Consider the following 24313-nt stretch of genomic DNA (forward strand, 5'->3'; position numbering starts at 1 on the left):
TAACCCTGAGCCTTCATTGCTTGAGAAAATCTCATCAGTGCAGTGTGAATCGGGCTGTAACACCAACCACTTAATCAGGAAACGTCTATCAAGAAGTCCTAGGGTGTATAGTAGGTGGGGCTGGTACCTCCCTCCTTATGAGTAGATTCTTCCTTAATGCTCTAACGGTAAAGCTTCTGGAGATGTGTATATGTTTAAGTGAAGTTACTTGCTGGATAACCCATGCTAACTCCTCAACAGCTTATTCTTACTGTGTTTTTTCCTAATTACTAGTAATCTTTGAGATGCAGGGTACCTAATGTACATTTGCTTTTATCAGCAAAGTATATGTGTTTGCTTCTAGAAACCACAGCACCTAACCTTGGAGAAGTAGGTTTCGGGTTTATGTCACTACTTGTTCATACAATTGTAAAGGGACCTGTATGTGTGTAGAAGCAAGTATTACAGCCTGAGGAATAATAAAAAAGCATTGGTAATGGAAATTATATGAAACTGTGAAGAGAAAAACGGGATAAGTAGGTTTAGGCTTTTAAGTTTTCAAGGCAGGATAGAAACCACAAATGACTTAAAATATTTACCCAATATTCAAGGATTAAGGAAACATTTAGGATTCAATACAAACAAACCCCGGCATTTTTAACATAGAAAATGGACAAAGTCAGACTAGCAGAATTGCCTAGAAGGCCTGAGTGATTGAAAACTTAATTGATAACTTATGTACTAGTCTCCATACAATATGAGAAAACAGGTGGTCTTTTCAGCAAGAAGAGAGAAACTGACTTCACTAACAAGGACTTCACTTTTATTTGCAAAGCGATGGTGTACAACCTATTGAGGATACGCAGGCCAGGAAACATCTGGTTCTGTCCTTCTGACATATTTTATGAAGTCTGCCAACATCATTTATATATAATTATACTAGTTTTAGCAGGACTACTGCCTCTGCAACTCTAATGAGAAAAAATATGTTGCAATGTTGGCAGACGTTTGTGCTTTTCTAAACTTTCTAAACGACAACGTTTGTGCAAGATCCTAGCTGAGGAATTTATTTGCTGGGTAGGATCGGTTCAGCTTCCATATGGTACAATATAACTATTAATTTTGTTACCATTATTGTTCTCAGGACACCCAAGCACAGCTCCGGCGCTCACTACAGATAAAGAGGATATTGTCCGTCCATAACAAAGGGTACAAAAAAATAAAGACAAACCAGCATGTACAAGGAGATTATGGGACAATGCCAATCAAATGGACTTGTCTCCCACGCACTAGCAGATCAATCATTATCAGTTGGTTTTTTTGAGGGGGATTTTTAGGCACTACAGTGAAGAGGTCAGCACGAAGCGGGGCATGGAAGAGAAAAGCCTTAAGTTATGCATGTCTGTGGGGAGTTCCATGTCGGCTTGAAGGGTAGCATTTTTGAACAAATAAGCAGATGGGCAATACGTGGACTAATTAAAGCTTGAACCTCATCCCTGGATAATAAATGAAAAATGATGCACAGAATGACAATTAGCTGTCAATGTCTTCGAAAATGATTTTGGTTTTTTTGTTTATTGTGAGGGGAACTGTCAAAAATGCAAAGAGCTGCATGAGCTAATCGAACTGGTGGGTTTTGAAGACAGTCTTGGCAGCAGTATATAAATAGATATGCCTGGGACGAAAATGCCTTTGTCAGGGCCAAGATGTTACAGTAAGTGAGCTGTAAAATAACTGTGACCTTAATGAGAATTTTAACAGCATGAGTGGATGAAAAAGGCCAAGTTTTAGAGATGGTTCTGTGGGCATCGCAGAGAGTCTAAATTAAACCTGGCGCCCAGGTTACGGGTGTTTGAGACTGACGGGACGGGAAGAGTCTTTTAAGAATCCGGAGAAGAGGCAGGGAAGAGACAGCTTGAAGGTGAGACTGAGAGCTCTGTTTTAGCTATACTGAACTTGAGACGGCAGCCAGGCACTCCTGAGGGCATGTCAGCAAGGCATGCCTTGATCTCACCCAATGAAGGTAATGTTTTCGGGAAGAGAAGAGAGGTCTGGAATGAAGCAGTATCTGAGATCCTTCAGATAAAGATGATAATGGGTTTTGTAGGTGACACGAAACCAGGAGGGAATCAGGAAGAGAAGAACAAGAACTACTGAAAGTGTAGAAAATGTGACCTATAAGAAAATGATGAAGGAATTGGGATTTTTTGATTGAAAAAAAAAAAAAAGAAGTATGATTACTCTCTACATAAGCAGTACAGATAGGTGAAAAATGGGGAAAATCAACTGCTCTCCATTGCAGTTAGGAAAAGAAGGCATTGGTTTATGGTGTTACAAGGGCTATTTAGGTAAAGGAGCACAAAAAACCTGTAATAATACAGGTAGCAATGCATGAAGTCTGTGGTGCCCTCTCCACTGGATTTTTTTAGGGACAGATACACACCTGCCAAGAAAAGCAAGTATCAAGTCTAGGTACGGGTTACTTTGCCAAGGGCTGGGAAGATGGTTCTAGTGCTATCTTGCAGTCTTTTCCAAGTTTCCACAAACTAAAAAATCCATGAAAAATCTCATAATGGGAGACCTAACATGTATTCTCCACCCTTTAAAATATTCATATGCACCCAGTATTATATATGTTGTTTGTTTCACTGATATTTAACACTTCTTCACATCTAGTATGATTTGAAAGGCCGGCCACCCATAGGAACTCCTGTAGTCATTAACATGTAGGCCAGTAAATATGGTTTTTTGCCACCACCAGCACAAGGCCAGAGGCTTGGTGGCGAGCTGGCAGTGCGGGGTCTCAGGACGGCTCTGGCCCTGCCTTGGCCGGAGCTGGTTTTAGCTGTGGCAGCAATTGCCTGGTGGCCACGTGCCTGTGGCCTCCCTGTGCTGGCTTCGCTCTGGGAGCGCCCAGGGCAGGGGGCTGGCACCCCTATGTAGTCACTGCCAGACAAACAGCCCCTGCGGGGTCACGGGGCTGGGGGAGGGCAGCTGCAGCTCCCGGACTTTGATTGGGAAGCAGGGAGGAGGAGGCAGGCTGTGATAGGAAATCTTAAAAAAATAGCCCCAGGGGAGGTGCTCCCACTTACCAGCATTGACCTAACCCTGATGAAAATCCTGGGATGCTGACAACTGGCTGTGATGCCCTTTCTTGCCCGAGGAAGCCTGGTGCCATCAACCTGAGGAGCTAGAGGGAAATGAGAGGGCGATAGTGACACCAGAGAAAAGGGGTAGACTTTAGTAGGCTTTCTTGAATAGCAGTGTTTTACGAGTATTATTATTAATGAGACTTTTCTGTATGTTTTGTGCTGTAAATATTGGTATTAGTGTAACTGGACTCATTTTGTGCTGTAAATATTGGTATTAGTGTAACTGGACTCATAGTAACTTTTACTTATATTTTTACTAGATGATTAAGATAACAGTTAAGCTCACTATAAATGCTTACTTGCACGTACATGGTGTGTTACCTCTTCTCTTGCCTGTAAGTGCAATGTTTTCATAAGAAAGTTTGATGCCTTACTCTTAAATAGAATTGCTTAATTTATTCAATGCCCTGTTACATTAAAATTGACAGGGTACTTGATGGATAGGATACAAAGTTGTAATGCCGTATTTCAAAGACAGGAAATAGAAATTCTCTGAATATTAAAGAACTGTGACCCAGTCAGAGTATTTTTTGTGGTAGTGATATTTATGCAGAAAAACCTCTGTAGCCTAAAATAGTGGTTTTAATAGCCGTGTAAATTGGCGGAGGTAAATTGGTAAGCCAAAACTCTTCTACAGAAGCCACACTGAATTAAACTGATATAAGGAAATAACTTGTCTTAAAAGTCCAGCTCTGTCCTGTGGCTACTTGTTAAACATGGTCTTTGAATACAGTATTCCCTCTCTTCTGTCTCCCAAGTAGCTACCTGTTCAGCTTTTTTCTTAAATCTCTGCATAAAGGGGAAGGAAATGCAGTCAGCTATGAACCCGCTGCATGCACTGGGAGCGATGACTCAGCCACGCTTTCATACTCAGCATTAATTGAATACCTGAAAATAGGAATTATCATAACAAAGTCAGGTGCCTTGAAAGGATATTGATCCTAGTATTTGTTTGGTTTCAACTATATTCTGTTTTTTTCTCATTTTAACAACTTATGTTTCTCTTTTTGACTGCAAAGATTTCTTTTAATTTTTTTCAATGTATTCAGAAGCCAGAGAGGCATATTACATGAAGAATATAACTAAGCTTTTCCACAAAAGAGTTATTTCTTCATCCACCTTTTTTTTCATCACAACCCCTCTTTTTAGTTTTCCTCATTTATCGCAGATAGTATTAACGGGGTCTTTGAAAAATGTATTTTTACATCAATTAACTATTACTATTATTTTTTTTTGTTAAAATAAGGAATAAAAAGTAGGTGGAAATGCTGGCCAACCTATTATCTAGGAGATTTGTGTGTTTGAAATTTTAATCTGTTTAGCACATATTGACCAAAAGCATTAAATTCTTTCCTGTGAGGGTGGTGAGGCACTGGCGCAGGTTGCCCAGGGAAGCTGTGGATGCCCCACCCCTGGAAGTGTTCAAGGCCAGGCTGGATGGGGCTTTGAGCAGCCTGGTCTAGTGGGAGGTGTCCCTGCCCATGGCAGGGGGGTTGGAACTAGATGATCTTTAAGGTCCCTTCCAACCCGAACCATTGTGTGATTAAATCATGTATTCCTTCCATGTTTTAAATTGTGGCCAGTTATAGCTCTAACTAGATGCTGAAATGAGTTGCACTGATGCAAGCTGTGATCTAGTTTGGTGCTATGCATTCACAATTAACTGTCATCGTATTTGCAGTTCCTAAGTAACCATAGCAGAGCTCTAGAAATAACTAGACTCACTATCTGACTGTTGTTTAAAACAGTTGAATGCCAGTTGGAATTTTGGCTTGGATTTTTTGGTTACATTGAGCTCAAAAAGTTCTTGTCAGTATTCAACACTGAATCTTAAAGTTATGGCTCAAAATGATCATTTTGAACTAAATTGGTAATAATCTCTTAGACTGATGCTGTTCATCAAGGAAATAATCCAAGCTGTAGAAAATTGTTTGGAAATCAAACCCTCTGTGTAAAGGTGGTAATCCTGACAATTTTTGTGGGTTTTTTTTTCAAACTCTGTCTAAGATCAGGGTGGAATACTCTCTACATTTGTAGCTATAGCATTCTGTTGCATTTTGCTCAAGTACTTGTAATACTAATTTTTAGCATTTTTGTTTAATACAATCTGATGAAAATTCATCTGGTAGTCTTCATGTACTGCAAGAGGCACTTGAGCACATGCTGATGACACGGAGTTATTTTGGGTAGCAAAGATGAAGAGCAACTACAGATTCTGCAGAAAGGCCTCGGAATGCAGTGTGAGTGTATGATAAGGGGGTAGACGAAATTCCACGTATGTAAGTGTAATGGGATGCACACGGAAGGAAACAAGATGAACTTTGCATGAGCAGTGATGGATTCTGAACTTGCTGTTGTCAGGAACAAGATACTGGAGTTAAAATAGCTACTTTTGTGAAAGCATCAGCTCAGCTCCCAGTGGTGGTCAAAAAATAGAACTGAATGTTAGGAATTAGTAAAAAAGAGTAGAGAGCAACCCGGAGAACATCCTATTGCTTCTATATGAAGTTTAATGCTATATAAATCCATAACATGCCTAAGCCTAAAATGCTGTTTGCGGTTCTGATTCCTCCTATCTCAAAAACAATATAATGGAAGCGTCAAGGATACAAAAAAGTGGTGGCAAGGTGGCAAATCACTTCTCCTTGTGAACTATATGAATTAAGCAAGGCCTCTCCACCTAAAAGAGACTGGGAAGACAGAACATTGAGATTCAAAAAATTGTGTGAGATCTGCAGAAAGCAAATAAGGAACGATCAGTCACTGTGTCTTATGACACAATGACAATGGAAACTAGGTGGGAAGGTGTTAAAAACAAAGGGAATCTTTTCAACACATACCTCAGCCGTGGCATTCCTCATTCTAGGATACTGTGGATGCATAAAGTCAGTGATGGAATAAATTATGGAAATGTAGGTCTATGAAGGATGTATCAATGTACTAAAATCCTGTATTACTGGATGTCTTTAAATCATAAATCACTGACGGGCAGCTCTATGTTTGCCTTGCTAAACTCTTTCTTAAGCATTTGATATGGGTGGCCACCAGAGACAGGATACTTAGGCTAGACCGACCATTGCCCTAATTCCAGCTCTTACACTAAAGAATCTGAGTGCTCTGAGTGGAGGGACTATCTGAATACTGTTTGGGAAAGGATGGGTGGATTTCAGGCACAGTACTGAGAAAACGTTTTATTACTTTGTTGACACAATGAAGGGTACCATATTTTTGCCTTGTCCCTTTTCCTTACACTTTGCTTTTTTTGTATCTTACTGTTTTTCCTCATCTGCTTGCTTTTAATCTCTGCTTCTCTTTCATTTCTTTTTCCTTCATACCAAACAATCCTCCCGCCCTAGGCACAAAATAGAAGTAAGCACTCACGTTAGTGAGTATATTCTGTGAAGCATTTACAGCTTTCCTTCTTTGTTCTTGACTTTCTATTGTGGAGCTGAGCTTAGCCTAGAGTCTGAGATTTTCCAGCTATCAGACAGGGTCAGGAGATGCTGTAGGGGGACATTTGTAGGGAGTTATGATTCTTGTTTAATGTGGTCCTCTGTTATTACTATTTGCAGAAGAACTTGCAGTACGTTGTACGCTTGTTCACGCAGTGTTTAGAGATCAGCTTAAAAAGCGGTTCCAGAACAACAGCACTGTCCGAGCTCTTGGTCCACCATCAGTGGCTGACACCATGGTGGGATCCTGGAGATGTCAGCCTTGTTTGCACTGGAGCGTTATGCTTCCACTACATTTTCAGTGTTACGCTAGCAATAGCAAACTTTTGGAGGGATAAAAATGTTTCTGTTTTGATCCAGACACTGGTGCAAGGCTCTTGGGTTTCTCCAAGGTGGAGCTTTTCTAATAAGGTCACATTGAATTGAACTAACACAAACAAGTGGGGCATTGATGGATTTTCAGAAACGGTGTGCTGATTCCTTTTAAGTGGGTGGAATTGTAGTCAGTCTATGGCAAGCTCCATTGAAAATCCGATATTTAATTCTTGTTATCCTCTCATTATTCTTTTTAGAAAATGTTTTAAGTGATGTATAGATACATAGCACAATGTTTTCCCCCTTCTCTATTCTGAAATAATCAAAAGGACTTCTGTAAAAGACAGGGAATGTTTTTGAAATGAGACATGGGATGTTAATTTTTCCTCCACTCCTCTGCCTTGGCATTGGAATAGTAATTCATTGGCAAGTTAGAACATTCTCTTTTAGCTCCCGTTGACCCAAACTACTTTGAGCCCACAAGCCATCAGTCTTTCTTCATTTACCCTTCCTTCCTTGAGGCCATTGCTATTGATTTTACAACAAGCAGGGTCTGGTATCGTCAAACCCAGCTGTACACATGCTGAGTGATTGCTGTGACATAACAAATTACATTTTCCACAGGCTTTAGTCAAATGTGTTTTCATTTATAATCTTACCAGAAAAAAAACAATCAGTAGGACTTGTTCATTCCTTCAGCACTTTAATTTCAGTTACAGGGAAGGGAATTGTAAGAAAAAGGAGAAAATAAATACCAAGAAAAGACATATGTTTATTAGGTAACTAATTTCTGAGAAACTAAATGTACCCTTAAGGATATTTTAATTAGATATATTTAGACATTCCATTCCTAGGTCCTGGCAGTGTTGTGGGATTCTTAGATCTCTATATATGACCATAACATCTGAAAACCTATGGCTTTTTTCCCCCATCATATTTGAAGAGTTAATCTGTAACAACATCCCCAGAAAATCATAGTGTGTAACTTTCTGTCAAATAGAAGGACCGTTATCAACTTTTTTGATATAATGGTAACACCCATTGGTAGATCCAAGCCAAACCGGAGTCCTGTCGTGCTAACCACTGAGTAAACGCACAGAGAGATAAACTCTTCTGTGGTTTCCTAAGGTATGATACTTATGGATGACAATGCAGTGTCGGCAGTAACCAGTCTTGTTGGGCTCTTAAATAGATCAAAAAAAGTATACTCTTGATGTTGCATAGTTATCAAACAGGATATACGTTAGTTATCTGTATTTTTGGATGAGTGATCTGAATTTGAGAAGTGAAAGGAAAGCTATAATTTAAAATGAGAAGACACAATTCTGGTTTTCTTTCATGATCTCGACTAACAAACCCAAAGAGTATTTTTCCACCCTCTAAGTCTTTCCTCGCTGATTTCTTCAGTCATTTTCACTATACAGAATATGCATTTGAATTTTGTTTTGTGTGTTTCTTCATAAAGAGTTCCAAGCAGAATGTACTTGATTCAGTCTTAAAGGGTACTCTTTCATGCTGTGTCACTTTTAAGACTTGCAGTGTACTGCAAGATGTCACTGAATACAGCAGGAACTTTGAGCTTTATTTATTTACAGTATCTATTAGTTTTCCTCTAATTGCAAATCCCATTGGTATGCAAGAAAATGTAGGCACTTCATTTCCTTAAAAGGCTTTTGCTTTTATCAACCTAGAAATGATATAACCCATTCGTGCTCCCAGTAAAATCAGAAAAAAATCTTTGCCAAGGATTTGCTGTTGACCAAAACTTCAAAATGTTTACAGATGTTCTTACTGCATCTAGTGAGGAAGAAAGATCCCGTTGAGTCAGCCAAGTGGGAGGCTCTTCCTGACAATCTGCTGTAAAGAATGTCCAGACATTCCTGATGGCAGTTCCGTGCCTGCTGACCCTGGGAACATCAACCATTAAACATTGAGTTAGAAGTGTTTGGAAGTTATGTTACTCTTGTCGTTTCCTCAGCTGTTGTGAAATAAAATTATACGAACAGCAGTATTCTAACCTTTCACGTTGCTTTTGGTCACAGCAGCAGAATGAAAGAATTTATGACCATAAAGAACTTTTCCAGTTCATATGCTTTTTGCCTCAAACAATAGAACATCTCTCCAGTTCCCTCTCTAAAAGAAAAAAAAACCTAACAACATGAATAGTTTAGAAAACCAGTCGTTAATGCATGTAGACCAAACCTGAGTTCCTGAACTACCTGAACCAGTAAAAAGGTAACAAACTTGAACCATCTGATATGTCTTTAGGAGATGCTCTGTGCTTAATTCCTCCAAGAGAGATGACTTACTGAGACCACTTCTTTTTAAAAAGAAGAGTATGTAAATGTGGCTGTCCTATACAAATATCTAGGCCTCGTTGCCCCTCCTTTTACAGCAGTGCTCCACAAATCAGAAGGAAAATCAGGTGAATTAAATAAACATTCAAAGAGCAAAGATGCAAAGAACATATTTGCTGTTTTTTTATTACACTTTGGGTGTATATGCAAATATTTGCATTGTTGCTCTAATTTGAGAAAACTTATAGATCTAACTAAAAAAACCCACAACAAAGAAGTTGCTTTATGAAAATACAATGCCAGGATTTAAAAAACCTTCTTTTTCTATCCTGGTTGCCTACAATGATGATTAAGCTGTCAGTCAATCTCTAATAGTCTTTGAAATCACTGAACAGTCCCATCTGGACTACAGAGCACATTTTTGACCCCTGCCAGCCTCTTGGAGGCAGTGTGCATGGTAGCTAGTGGTCACCAGTAGTCCACTGGTCAAAGAGCCAGCACCCAGTATCGAGCTCACGCATGGTCATCACAGTTGTACCCTGCCCGGCTGGGGGTGTTAGGCTGGGAGGGCAGGAGGCTAGAAGACACGGGGAGAACAGCAAGAACATGAGGGATGGAAGAGCAGAGTTCACACATTTCCCAGTGTATGGAAAGCAGGAGGACCTGAGACATAAGACTCAGCCTTGTGAAATCAGGCTTCAACAGATTTTTTCACAGAGCTGCTTGTTTCCACATGCAGCTGCTATGACATTGTCTTTGCTCCTGTCTCATGGAGAAATCACTATGTAAAACTCTCCCAGAACCTGATGCTAATGAATATGTGTCAGATTTTTATTTTTTTCCTGGATGATTTCCTTCTATGCATACACACTTTGGAACAAACGTGTCTCTTCTTTTGTGCTAGTTATCCACTTTTACGAAGTGCTCAAAATGAATGCGTTTGGGAATATTTTTCTTCAGATCAGTCCTTAACTTTAGAATTAGTTCTTGTCTTGTGGTCCAAGTTTCTGTGTCTTTGGGGCATAAAGCATAGCCTAGTTTTGTGAAAAGTCAAGAATGTCGGCAGGCATGGAGGCTTTGGGCTGCAGTTGGATCAAAGTTTTTTTTTTTTCTCCTTTTTTTCTTGAGATAATTAAAGGTTTTTTCCACTTGTTGAGTAAGTCCTATTATTAACACTCCTTTTGGTAGTAGAAGGAATTGATTATTAGAATATAGCCACGTAGCTCCTATGTATTTCTTCCTTTACTCACTCTCGTCTTTTAAATTAGAATCTCTGTCCACAGCTGCCAAACCCGATCGAAATAGGGCATTATTATGCAAATTATTTCAGTAACAGTTTTGTCATGCTACAACTATTTTTAAAATTTTAGCCTTCATAATCTTTGTAAACATACGGCTGACCGAAGAACCAACAGCGACGAGTCTTATTTTGTTTACGTAGCAGCATCAGCGCACACCCCACCCCACCTCGCAGACCCTCAGCTTCTGCTCTGAATTGAGAATGTCCGTTAGAGACAAGAGGTACTTCAAGGCATGTGGACGTTATAGTCTTGGGTCTCCTTTTGGTGTCTTCCGGTAGCATTTAAAGCACGATGGTGGACTGACTTACAAGGTTAACATTGTTTTCAGTTTTCTTCCTCTAACCTGATCTCTTTTATGAACACCCAAGTCTTACTATGCAATAAAAATCCTCAGTAATCTAAGTGTAACTGGGTCTAACTGCAAAAAAAAAAAAAAAAAAGCTCTTGCTCTTTGATAGTATGTCTGGACATCCCCTCTCCTGATAAGCTTATAAGCTTTTTGTAGTGAGGCTTATTTTCTGAAACGTCAGGTTTGGAAAATCACATTTTGGCTTCTTGGAGCTGACTCGGGCTAGGTTTTCTGTTCTTCAGCAAAATCTCTTACATGTTTTCATGTGTCCAGCCAAAACTACGAATAATTAACCCGCTATATTTTTAAGGGAACAGTTTTTATTAAATAAAATACAAAGAAAACTATAAAACCATTTTGAGTATCATACTTGTGATTGAAATAATTTCAATAATTACCACTGTTTCAGGCTACAGAAAGCAATAAGGGGGACACAAATTTAATAATTGAACTTAGAGCAAACATCGGACATTAGCAGAATCTTAAGGGCAGTAAGTTAAACACTCAAATGTTAGGTAGTACTAGAATATGGATCACCGAGCGCACATTAATTCCATCTTCCTCTAATCTACTGCTTCCTACTTTTATTCATCAAGGAACATCGTCTCCCTTATACCCTGAACTGACATAGTCACAATGCAGGCTGATTTATGCACATTTGAATGAAAAAAAACCCAACTTACAGTAGAAAATAAGTTGTACACTTTTAAATGGACTGCCTGCAATAATCAGATGCGCTATATTTTGACAGGAAAGTTCACAGCTGTCTGGGAAATGGTGGGATCCCTTTGTTTTGAGCATCGCTTTGGGGCAGAGCACTGGATGAAGGCTAAAGGCGCGACTGCAGAGTTCAGCTCATCAGGGGTTTGCACACATTTTTGGTGCTGCTCATCGGTGACTTTTGAAAAATATTAAAAAAATGACGCTTGTGTCCTGTATGGGAGGGATCTGGGGCAGTGATCAGATGCAAACCAGGGTATTAACAACAGTATGATGCGAGTCCAATATCCACGGTTCCCAATTCACAGCCCACAGCATCTGCTCTTACAAACAACACTTGGCAGGGGGATCTCCCTCACGTATGTTTGACACTTAACATGTTTGACCTTGATCAGAGACAGGCAGAACAGAGCTGCTAAATCCACAAGTGCCACCTGTGATGCACAAACACTTTGCAGGGCTGTGGGCTGGGCTCCCTTTCAAGTCTAAGGCGACGTAGGTACCTCCTTACACTCCTATCGCTCTAGTCTGACGTGACTTAGACTAATGACGGGACAGAAGACCAGACTGTGAGGCGGGTGTTTAGAGTATCCAAGTAAAATCAGCAAAGTAAATAAATTCAGAAGGGTTTTGATCTTTTTTGATTTTAGTTTCTCAGTGATGAACACTCATTAGTTTTAATTTATTTTCTCTATTGTCTTTGCCTAATACTACTTCTATCGCCACTTTCAAGTTGTTAAGCATTTTGGTTTTTTAACGATTCCAGACTAAAAAGACTGGTTGTAAGTAACACCACCTAGTTTTTTTCCTAACAGGCAACTGAACACCGTGTAGGAACCAGTGCAGAAAATACCACTTGAATTGGACTTGTAACTTTTATTGCTGATAAATGATCTGATCTGATAGGGAACGTATGCTGGAAAAATGAATTTATTATAATACATCAGGCATCTTACTAAGCTCCTGACTGTCTTACTTCCTACGTAAACCCTCTTGACAATTACTTCTAGCTTATTGTGTTCACTGTGAGTCTTGGAGAGTGAAAGGGCAGAGGGTGAGTGAGAACTTGGTCACATGAATATGCTGCCTGCGTTTAACTAAAGGGGTAAATGAACTCTCATTAAAGACAGCCAGTGAAACTCTTCATAGGAAAAGCCTTTCCTGATTAGTCTTTTTTTGGTCATTTCTACTTAATTTACATGCATTGTTTTAGTGGATCTAAGATATGCCCAAAAGCAAACCAAGAATGTTCACACAGGGGTTTGCTCTAATTTAGCTAAATCACTTTTAAAAAGTGACTTAGGGGGTTGGCCTACTTGGAGAATTTACTATGAAATTCTTGTGCACAGACAACTCCACCATCACTACCCGTTCCATATGCCTCACTGCCTGCTCGGTGCGCTTTCCCGGGGTTAACTTGATTTAGAGCTCCTAATGCCAGAACAGTGTCACAGAAACGTTGCCCAAGTATTAGGACTGCCCAGCCAGTTACGATTTCTTCTAATTCTATGAAGGCAGGAGTTAGGCCAAGTATCCTCTCTACACACATATCCCCAAAAAGGCCATCACAAAAGCCTGAACTCTACGTGAGCTGCATATCTTGTGCTTTAGACCATTTGGCAGCGAGAAGGTCATATGTATGTACTCTTTATCCAAATTCCACTTGTACTGCTGGGTGATGTAGTAGCACAGGAATCCAATGATTCAGCATTGGATTCAGCATTCAACCTGCAGACAGAGAGAAGCAACTAATATATTGCTAATATACAGCCTGGCTTACTTTAAGAAGGCGTCTTAGGACTAACAACCAAAAAATTAAAACTTAAATTAGTATATATAAAGAAAGTTGTGTGAGGCAGCAGAATACATTATCATCCAAAGCAGAGGGAAAAACATGCTAATATTTTTATGTATTAATTTAAAAATTCTGTGAATCTCGATACAAATTTAATAGGGATCATGGTTTGTTACTTTTCAGAATTTCAGTCCATATTCTGACCTATTTAAGAGAGCAGACCTGTTAATATTTCCTATTATTTCTACTCCTCAAATTTTTTGACTGGATTTCTCCAAGGCATTCTTCATTCTCACTCCTGTCTTCCTCTTCATTTTGAATGTATCAGTTCAAGGAAGTGGCTGAAAGATATAAAAACACACACATAGAAATTGATTGGCTGCAGGTATTCATTGTAAAATATTCCTTTTTTTCCTGGAGGAGATATGAAGGTGAATCAGGAAATGGATGGCTTTTTCAGATCATATGAATCTGTACCCAAGAATTCATCACTTTCACCAAATATCCGACTACTTTTAGGGACTTGAAGTTAGACAGCCCTTATTTAAAGCTCATGTAACAGCTTCTTTAACTGCCTTATCTGTCAGAGACCGTAATGAAAAGAAAGAGGCAATTAGTAAAAATCAGCTCATAGATTTACAAATGCAAGTGCGCATTTATTTATATTATGTAGTTTTGTCAAAAGTATCACCTAAGCATTCATAAAATTAAACCATTTTGTTTGTAAAGAGCCTAAATCATACAAATACCATGAGAAATACTTTATTCTCCTTTTTGATCACAAACGGTAAATATAAACTCATCAGAAGAACATCTAGCTCTCAAAAGCCAAGTAGTTTAGAATCTCATCTTGCCGTTCCTAATGCACGGATATTACAGATACTGGTCGGTGTAACCTTTAAATACAGCACGTAATGCGAGACAATAATTTGACAGAATACAGGAGACAGTCTGTAACTCTGACATTTATTTCCCTGGGATTTACAGCAAGTATTGCAATGGTGTCTTTTGCTAAAACAATTAAAAGTTTGCTCAGTCTGAACTTGTGTCTGCTACCGGGATGGGCACTACTGGGGATACACAGCTACAGCCTTGCGCGTCCTGCTTTTTAATGGGATGCTTCCCTACCAGAACCATCTGAGGTACAGATGACATTCAAATAAGGATGACAATCAAATATGGCAGTCACGATGATCCAGCCTTGGATCGACTTTGCTCGATGCAGGTGGGAATGCTGAGGACTCACACAACTCAAATGCAGCAGATCAAATACTTTCCTGAATCTCAATGGGAAAGAAACAGCGATGTAGACCTGATGAATAGGTCTCTCAGGGAGGTCACGTAAGCCAGATACCAGACTGCACAAACTCTCTGTTCTTTAGCATTGGCTCAAGAAAGGGAGGTTGTTCACATGCACCATGCTCCTGGCTGGTCTGCTCTGGAAAGTTTCTGGTCACCAGGAGGGTTTCTCCTGAGTAACAGATGATGTGGTTGAAAAAACAAAGCAGGCAATTAACTGTGAGATTTCAAAGTTTTTCCCTGCGTGTTTCTCATGAATTAAACAACAATAACTAATGTTTTCAGTGGAGTGAAAAAAGCAAAATGCAATGGAAATAAAGCCTTTGAACTCTGTCATTGTGAAGCAAGCGAGGTCTTTTCCCTATGATGGAAGCATAGCTCAAGGCTCAGTTTTACTGAAGCTAATTCCTCCTTCTTTTTTTTTATTTTTTTTTCCTTTCTTTTTCCTTTTAACCTAACTTAAACTTTGGGCTTACAGTATCTGACTTTGTTTTTCTAAATGATGAAAGACAGACATACGATCCAAGGTGCTTTTGACGGGTAATGTGAAGACAAGCCTTCCCTTACACCATGGCTTTCCGACCTAAACAGATGGAAATTCACCCCCCTTCCCTGCTTTCTAACACTCCTTATATCCTGCCACCACAGGGAGGAGCTGAAATCTGGCTTCCCACCAAACTGGCCAAAAGCCTGAAGGTGCTGTGCAACCTTTCCTCTTCCAACTGCCGTACCTTCCCGCTTTCACATCCCTTGGCATGCTTGGCTTCATTTTGTTGGAAGGAGGGATCAAGAATTAGTAACAGTGAGAAATATAATGACAGGCAAATACAGGGCAGAGGAGGAAGAGATCTGTACTGGAAGGAAGGCTGGATGGAACTGGGACTGGATCCTCCGAGGGTTTTTTTTCTTTCTTTAAATCAGATAGTAGGGCTTCTCCTGCTCCTTTCTCCCCTACTCTCAGCCTAATACTTCTAGATTATGCTAGGATATCCTTATTTATCTTGGACTAGGGAAGTGATCATCCCCCTGTACTCGGCACTGGTGAGGCCCCACCTCGAGTACTGCGTTCAGTTTTGGGCCCCTCGCTACAAGAGGGACATTGAGGTGTTGGAGCGTGTCCAGAGAAGGGCTACAAAGCTGGTGAGGGGTCTGGAGGACAAACCTTATGAAGAACGACTGAGGGAGCTGGGGTTGTTTAGCCTGGAGAAGAGGAGGCTGAGGGGAGACCTTATCACCCTCTACAACTACCTGAAAGGAGGTTGTAGAGAGATGGGGGCTGACCTCTTCTCCCTGGTGACAAGTGATAGGACAAGGGGAAACGGGTTCAAGTTACGTCAGGGGAGGTTTAGATTAGATATTAGGAGACATTTTTTCACTGAAAGGGTTATTAAACATTGGAATAGGCTGCCCAGGGAGGTGGTGGATTCACCATCCCTGGAGGTGTTTAAAAAAAGGGTAGATGGGGCACTGAGGGACACGGTTTAGAAGTGGCTCTTGTCAGGGTAGGCTAAAGGTTGGACTCGATGATCTTAAAGGTCCCTTCCAACCTCAACAATTCTATGATTCTATGATTCTATGATTCTATAGTAACACACAGAGGCTTACCCTGGGATCGAGACACCACTGTGCAAGGTACCTGTACAGACCCCAGAACCCCTCAGCCACTACTTGCAGGAGTATGTCTGGGAATTGCTTTGCCTAAAATGGCTCCTCTCACTCGCTCAACTCATCAGACTTAACTTTACACTCAGACACAGCACAGAGTAACACGTAACATTAAATAATGTTACATTTTTGCAGCTTTATTTCAAATATGGTTAATATCAGGCCAGTTTCATGCATCTTTGCCCATGAGCTTCTCAGAATGAAATAAAATGAAACAATTAATCATTGACGTGATTGTTGTTCTTCCATGAGATTGGTACTTAGCTATAAAGCACATGACTTAAAACCCCTGGGGATGATACAGAGAAAGTATGATTTCAGTGGAATTTTGCTTAGGATGTACTGTACATCATTAATCCAGTATCATATAAAGCTATAAAAGTCTTTTTTAATTTTCTTATTTTTAAAATTTTTTACATGTGTGCCCATTGTTTCATAGACAAACTGCAGATGAATTGTTAGGGGCTAAAATGGTACATCACTCCAAGTGCTAAAATTTTGACCTTTTTTTACTGGCTGTTGTTTTTGCATACAAAGTGCTTACTTTTCCGAGATAAAGTATGGCTGCTTGGGTATTTTTTTTTCCACAGCAGTTGGAAAAACAAGTAGACCTCCTCTTTAAAAAGAAGTAGTCTAAAGCTGTTGTAATAGGTGGTGATACATACAAAGCATGGGACTTGCTGATGCGCACAGATACATCTTAAAAATACTCCAAGTCAATGGGGTACATACGTGAATCATCCTATATCTGCAGTCACTTTGATGGCAATTTTTAGGCATAAAATGGATTTTTTTATTTTCTATACAAGTATTTTCTGGAGATAAGGAAATTTCACAGGAAAGTGATCCTACGTAAATATGCATTACATTGGTGTCTTAGAAAACTGTATTGTTACAAATAAGGAAACATCCTTGACTGTCAGGGTTACATGACTGTAATGGAAAAAAAGTTTGGCTTTTAGTATTTTCTTTTGTGGTTTGGTTGAGGTTGGGTTTTTTTTTTCCCTAATACCAAGAAGCAAACAGAAAGAATGTTCCAAATTCCAGAGCTTCATTTTTAAAGATAATTTCAAACTTTCATTAAAGTTTCTCCTTGAACAAGTTTCTTTTATAACACAGCCAAAGTCACATTCGCCCTTGAGCTGGATGTTTCAAGGCAATTTGGATTTGCAACATTTTGGCTTGCAGATAAATTTTGATTCTGGTTGTTTTAATTAAGTATATTTTTATAGGATTACTCTCGCATGGATCAATTCCATGGTTTTGTTTGTTTTAATAAACTCTCATTGCTTTTAGTCTTGTGCAAACAACGCAAGTCAGTTTTTGCTGCGGTTTGGTAGTAAGAAACGTGCAAATGCTGCCATAAAAGAAAAAAAAAACCAAACCAACCCACACCAACTTTGATGGAATTCATTATAATACATGCACGAACAAAAATAACCTCCTGCTTTAACACAGATGGGCTGGCTAAACACAAAAGCACGCGTCGAAAACCCCGTCAGCGCGGAAACGCAGCCGTACGTACCTGGGGGAAGATGCTTGCGCGCCTCGGCCGCGCACTGCCACGTCTCACCGCCCCGCTCCCGCCGCGGGACCTTTATAGGGAACTCTCCCAGGGCCTAAAAATAAACTTTCGGGGCTGACACGTCGACCCGTGCCGGGAGGGGAGGGGAGAGGAGGAGAGGGGGGCGGAGAGGGACTCGCCGCAGGCTTTTTACGTGGTCGCGAAAAATGTCAGCGGCCGCGCTCCTCCGCGACGAGCCGCGCAGCGCAGCGCGGGGGCTGGCGGCTCACCCGGACAGCTCAGCGGGACGGGGACGGGGACGGGGACGGGGACGGGGACGGGGACGTGCGTCTCCGCGCCGGCCACAGTCAGAGGCCCGGGGACGGGACGCGGGGATCTGGCTCGCCGGAGGGCGCCGTGTGCGGGGGAGCCGGCTGGGCGCAGCCTCCGCACAGGCGGGCGCTCCCGTTCCCCTCCCGTCCCGGGGCAGCCGCTGGCGCCCGGCTCCCCTTCGCCTCCTCTAGCCCGGATCCGGCGGCGCCTTCACCTGGCCCCGGAGTCCCGGGCACCGGCGCTGCGTCTGCTTCCGCCCCCCCACCCCCAGCATCCCGCGGGAGCCCCTGCGGACCCCGGTACCCGCAGAGCTGCCCCTCGCTCGCCACCTCTCCCCCTTCTCCCTCCCTCTTTCCCTCCTTCCCTCCCGCTGTCGCCGTGCCGCAGCTCGCCAGGATTTGTTGTGCTTAGTTGTACCGGCGCTGGGGCGGCCCTGCTCAGATCTGATTGCGAGGAGAAGCCTCGGGTCATGTTTTTTTTTGGGCTGCGGTAAGTAAAGAAAAAAAATACGTATGTACAAAAATAAAATAAAACCCAAAATAGCCCAAACCCCAAGCACAAACGTCTCAACCAGTTGCAACTTCTCGGCTGGCCCGGAGGGGGGAGCGCGGGGGAGGGACGGGAGTAATGCGCGATCCCCCCAGCCCGCGGGCAGCGCCGGCTGCGGGCTGTGCGCCCACCCGCGCATCGCCGGTGACGGACGCACCGGGCCACGGGCCGCCGCCGCAGCCGCCCCGGCCGCCGCTGCTCCGCCCCCGCGGCGGGGCGCCGGGTCCGGGCGGGCGCGGGGGGCGGCGGGCGAGGCGCGCAGCTGCCGCCCCGCAAACTTGGTGGGAGCGAGCGGAGGGACGGGCGGCCTGGCGGGGGCTGCGCCGAGAGAGGCTGCGGCCATGGCGGCGTGAGGCGGCGGCGGCGCGCCGGGGAGTGGGGCATCAGCGCGGCGGCGGCCGCCTGCGCCCTACGGAGCCTTCAGGTAACCCCTTCCCGGCCCCTCTCCGTTCCCTTTCCCGCTCGGTGCTTGGCAGGGGGGCGGCTTTCGCAGAGCGGTGGGGATGGCGCGTCCCCGGCCGCCCTCTCCATCCCCGGGGCTGCGCCGGGGCGCCCCCGAGGAGGGGTGGTCGGGGGCCGGCGGGGGTCTGGGCCGCCGCAGCGGCGGGGTGCCGGCAGGGGGAGCTGGCGGCGAGGCGGAGCGGCGGCGGGGAGCGCTGCGGGCGGTGGGAGCCCGTCTCGGGCATTGCCCGGCCCCACCCCCGAAAGTCCGCCGAGCCTTTGGAAACGGGCGGTCCTTCTCCCCGAAGCCGGGGGAGAGCTGTTTGCTCGGGAAAAGAGAAACCAGCCGGGCCGGCGGCCGTATCTCCAACAGGGGCTGAAACCTGGGCTGTCCCCCAACCCCCCGCCGCTCCTGCCCTCGGGGTCGCAGCGGCGCGGGGGGGCGGCTCTCGCCCGGGAGCGTGAGGTGCGTGTTGGTCGCTGAGCGCTTGGCTGCGGGAGGGCAGCCGGTGGCTCCGAAACGTTTCTGGAGGGGTTTTGTCGCACTTCGGCAAGTGAAGTTTGCTCTGCCTCCTCCTCGGGTGAGAGCAGAAGAGAAGCGGCGTGAAGGGCACCGGCAGTTGGCTGAGGAGCGTGGGGTTTTTGGTGGGATGTTCTCGCAGGACGATTTGAAGTCCCGATGTACATTTGTTGTCGCTGTTATTTAACTGGACTGGCGCCGGTTTGTGGTGTAACCGTATTTTGGCATTTTCTGAAGAGTGGAGTTTGAGTTACCGTTCCGCAACGACGCAGAAGGAAACACCTCGGTCTGTTGTATTAATCCATCTTTTAGTGAGGATTGCTCACCAGATAAAGCACAGCTGTTAGGGTTTGCCGTAGCGTTCCAGATGCTAAATGTGCACGCTAGATTGACGCAACGATAATCTGCCCGGAATTATTCCTGGGGGGGCAGCAGGGGTGGGGGGAGCTGTCAGTGCCATCCGTTCCTTCAGTAAGCCGGAGCGTTGGCAGGAGAGGTCTGTGCACACGTGTACATACGCCCTTGCAAAGATGGTTAGAATTTGCAAGCTTACAGCTGAGAAAAACATCCTAAAACTAAAAACTGTTGTTAAAGTTACTGTAATAGTGGGCTCTGGCAGCCCTAAGGTAGCGTCTTCGAAGACCGTGTTTTCTGAAAGCTGACTAAATGCTCTTAGTTTGAAGCTTTGCATCAAAGGCTGCTATGATGCTAGCCCAGAGAGAGTGCTGTAAAAATAGAATTTTTCATAATGGAAATTGCACTCAAAGCTTCGTTTTAGCAGTTTCAGCGTCTTCTGGTTGTTACGTGAGTAAGACTCTGACTCAGTTTAGCAAAGTTTGACTTACTATGAATTGTTGAACTTGGTGATATACATATATAAAGCGTACTCAATCAGAAGCATATTGCTGCCTCCAAAGGCTAAGTATGGCCTTAGGTACTTTGATTGGTCTTGTGAAAGATTTTGGTAGACTTCTGTATTTTGTGCTGTGTTCCCACCTTCTTCTCCAGCAGGTACTGATAATCTAATTTTATTATGTTTACTAATGGATTCATCTCATTTTCTCATTTTAATGCTGAACAGCTGTGAGGAGTCCTGCTGAGTTGAGGCTTTGCTCTGGAGGGTGGCAGTTTACTCTTCTGTTTGAGAGGTTGTTTTGAACTAAGTAGTGTAAACACTTGCTTTTAAGTTGTACAGCTTATTCCTTAGGATGTTGTAACAGTTTTGTTTTGGCTGAGAAAGCTGAAGGCATTAATATCTGTAGTGTCTCATTTCTTTTAATCTTTAACCAGTGCTGTTTTCTTAAAATACTTCCAGGTAGTAGGAGTGTTTGTGCCCTTTGTAATGATCCATAAACTTTGGTTAGATCAGGTTTGTTGTACTTATTTCCTATTGGGAAGAGATGCAAAGGGAGGGAACTATGTATTGCTGCTGTTTTCAGGAGAGAAAGAGTTGTGTGGTGGGTTTTTTTTTCTTTTCCCCCAGCTACTTACTTAGGGAAACCACGTGGGTTCTAAGTTCTGTTGATGTAGTCTTATACAAACACAATGTAGTCTTATATAAATACAGCGTTTTCACTGAATGGAGTTCATTACTTTCCAGTGAGTAAACTGTATGTTACGAGGCATGAACTGCAGAAATACAACATAAGCCTCCTGCAAACTTCAGTTTAATGTTAGAGGTTGTGTGAAGGAATTCAGCCAAAGGAGCAGCTGAGCTCCTGGGATGTGGAGGAGCGGACCCCTTTCTGCTCTCCGGTCTGCGAGGGCTGTGTTGGCTGTAGGACACGTAAGTGGATAGTTGATAGTACTATCAGTTGATTGATAGTAGGTGTGTACTACCCATACTATCGGTTGATAGTGGGAGGGAGGGTGTGTGCAATCCGATACCATGTTATTTAACATAAAGCAGTAGCTAGTAATTAGTTAATACGTTGTGGTGACCAACTTCTGAATGTCAATGATGCACAATTTTGCTTTAGATTCAACATCTGGTTTATAAAATTTTGATATGCTCTTGATGTTTGGTAATATATGTTCTAAAGTTACTACAGCTCCTGAGATGAATTGGTATTGCTGCTGCCGTAATTAGGAATTATAGGAAGCAGCTCTGAGGAACTTCTCATTTTCTGTAACATCATTTTATGGAGATGTTTAATGGGAGTTCTTGTCGGTGCTGGGTTTTCTCCAAATTACTGTTAATCAGTCCGTTTCTCTTCATTATCATCCTTTTATCCTCTTTAGTATGCATATACATTCCTCATCGGAAACAGTTTTAAGTTACAGGCTATACATTTGCTCTTTCCTAAAGCTGTAAGTGATTCAAAAGAAGGAGTTGTTTTTGTCAAACGCTGTGAACGTTTTTCAAACCGACCCTTTCGAGCTGTATTTGTCACTTGGTCGCGGTCGGCTCGTTTTCAGGCTGCAGCATTGCAGCTGTGACCCGTGGAAGACAGGTGGCACTCTGCTATCTGCAATTCTTCCACGAACCTGGCGAATCTCACAGCTTGAACCGGGCAGTTGAGGTACGGTTTGCTGTTAAAACCTGTTGTTGTGAAAACAGCAAACTGCTTCCAAAAAAAAAAAAAGGTCGGAGCTTTTATTTTAGTTTGCTTTGTAAATCTGTCCGGTTATTTATTTGAGAGATTTGCCAGGTTGCGTCTAAGCAGAGCACATTTGCTTAACATTTGTCAGGAAGGTAGCAAATGTAAACCAAGTTAATGACACCAAAACTGCACTCTAATTAGTGACATGTTCTTGATTTTGCTAGAATGTGTATTCCAAAGTATAAAGCATGTAAATCTCTCGTCATTTAATGGATTTGTTAATGCATCTATTCTCAGATGTGTGTCTTCCCCGAGGTTCTTTGATGCAATCCAGTGGTCTGCTGTATAAATCAACTCTTTATCTCTATATTCATTTTTGTGTAAATATGTTAATAAAATTAATCTGTGTTTGGAGACCTTTTGCGAATAAATCTGTACTTGTGTCCCAGGGTATATTAGAAAATCAGGCAACTTCACAAAGGAGCTGATGTTTGTCAGTGACAGTAGCTGAAAGCTGGGATTGGTATGAAGTCTGCACTGAGGCCTTTGTAGGAGAAACTCTGGAGTTTAACTCAGCTCTTAAAAACTTACCTTTTCAAAGGTTATCTCTTCTTTTCAAACAGTTTGAATGATTTGTTTGAGAAAAAGTTTAAATGCTGTGTAACATGTCAGCTGCACTATCATTTCCAAACTGATCTCTAATTAGCTCATCTGCGTTACAAAATTTCTGGTGTAATAGCAAGATAATACGGATTTTTGTTCCTTTTCCAATTTTTAAAATCAGGATAGCTTATATATAAGCTATCCAGTATATCCGGCTCCAGTATAGCTTAGTATTGTTGGATCTTCATTTCTGACAGAACTGGTCAGTGTTTTCGTGGCTACCAACCCTTGTAATGGAAATTACTGTTTCATGTGGAGGATGTTGATTGAGTAGCTCTGGATCTTTGGCTGACTTTGAAATTCCTTGCTAGGTGAACAGCAAGATGCAACCACTTAGCAGTATTTGTTTGGTTTAGGAGAAGCTTACAGAAATTATAACTTTCAGAATGCTGAAATGCAGCCTGTTGGTGTCCTCTTTTTCTGTTGGGGATGGATTCTTGGGCTTTGCTAAAGATGTGTGATGAATGAATTAGAGTGTACGTGATGGCTGCAAGATTGGCTTGTAAGATTAATTGGATGGCCTGAAGAGATGAGCCACGCTGCAAACTGCGAGGTTTTCCCACCTTCTTTTCCCTACCCCTTCTCCAAATTTCAAAATTGAGTTGGCTTTTCCGCTGCTGCCTTCCTTCCCTGAATTGCTAGTTTAGGTGGAAACCCAGAAGGCTATTGAAATGTGCTTTCTGGTTAGACTTAGGTTTGAGTGAGAATCGAGAATGCTTAATGTAAATTTAACTGTAACTTTATATATAGCCTCTGTAGCTAGAAAGAGAGTATTTTAATAATTCTGGGCCCTGTTCTTCTGACCCACAGTAAGGTTGTTGCGGAATCACTTATTCCTATTGCTGCTGAACTCTAGAGAGACAAAGGTCTGCCAGTGAACATTTGTGTTGTGATTTTAAAAACATTCAGGCAGTTGTTCTGAACTGTCTTTTCTCCAGCACAAAGTCACTTCAGAAATTCCTGCCTCTTTTTTTTTTTTTGTGCAGTTTTCTGTTTTGTTTTGTTTTTTTCATAATACAGATCATTTCAGTGATCTGTTTTCAGTGGAAGCCCACTAACATTCGCATTGGCTCAGCCCCCTAGTTATGAAGTATACCCTAGGAGCACTGCTGAAATGCCTTTGATGTGGGAGGAGACATACAGGATGAAGCCCTTTCTGTTGACTTTGTCTGATAGAAGAGAAATTGCTGAGTACTTGAGGGAAAACTCCTGGCCTTGCCAGTTACAGCAGGATATGTATTGCTTTGTGCGTCTCAAAGTCCAGCAAAGTTTTAGGGTTTCTTTACTAAGTCAGTGTCAAAATTGGAGGCGGTGAAAGGGGATTGTACTTTGTCCACAGTCAATGACTGCTGTTTTCTGTGATGGGCTTCTTGGCAGGTCCTTCAAAAAGTAGCAGCACTTCTGGGATGGTACGTTACTTAATCTGAGTTGTGTCG

The 24313-nt window shown here is 42.5% G+C and overlaps 1 protein-coding gene, 1 long non-coding RNA gene and 1 other non-coding gene across 8 annotated transcripts in view; 1 reads left to right on the plus strand and 2 right to left on the minus strand.

Moving 5' to 3' along the window:
* Positions 1 to 11152: 11152 nt before the first annotated feature.
* On the minus strand, positions 11153 to 17989 carry LOC141739288 (uncharacterized). Its single transcript, XR_012585657.1, has 3 exons — positions 17850 to 17989; positions 13583 to 13701; positions 11153 to 13293 (listed from the first exon to the last, which is right to left on the minus strand). It is a non-coding gene; the product is annotated as an uncharacterized LOC141739288 (long non-coding RNA).
* On the minus strand, positions 13791 to 13859 carry LOC141739927 (small nucleolar RNA SNORD123). Its single transcript, XR_012585842.1, has one exon. It is a non-coding gene; the product is annotated as a small nucleolar RNA SNORD123 (small nucleolar RNA).
* A 684-nt stretch (positions 17990 to 18673) lies between the features above and the next one.
* The window catches only part of SEMA5A (semaphorin 5A), a 353355-nt gene continuing 347715 nt past the window's right edge, over positions 18674 to 24313 (plus strand). For 2 of the 6 annotated variants that reach the window (XM_074576222.1, XM_074576228.1), the window contains exon 1: positions 18674 to 19134. The gene's annotated coding sequence lies outside the window, so the exon portion shown is untranslated. Of the gene's footprint in view, positions 19135 to 19434; positions 19618 to 19866; positions 19958 to 20664; positions 20683 to 24313 lie in introns of those variants that run through there. The other 4 variants (XM_074576225.1, XM_074576230.1, XM_074576226.1 and 1 more) reach the window with 3 other exon arrangements.

This window comes from Larus michahellis, chromosome 2 (genome assembly GCF_964199755.1).
Source record: "Larus michahellis chromosome 2, bLarMic1.1, whole genome shotgun sequence".
In the NCBI taxonomy this organism is placed as follows: Eukaryota; Metazoa; Chordata; class Aves; order Charadriiformes; family Laridae; genus Larus; species Larus michahellis.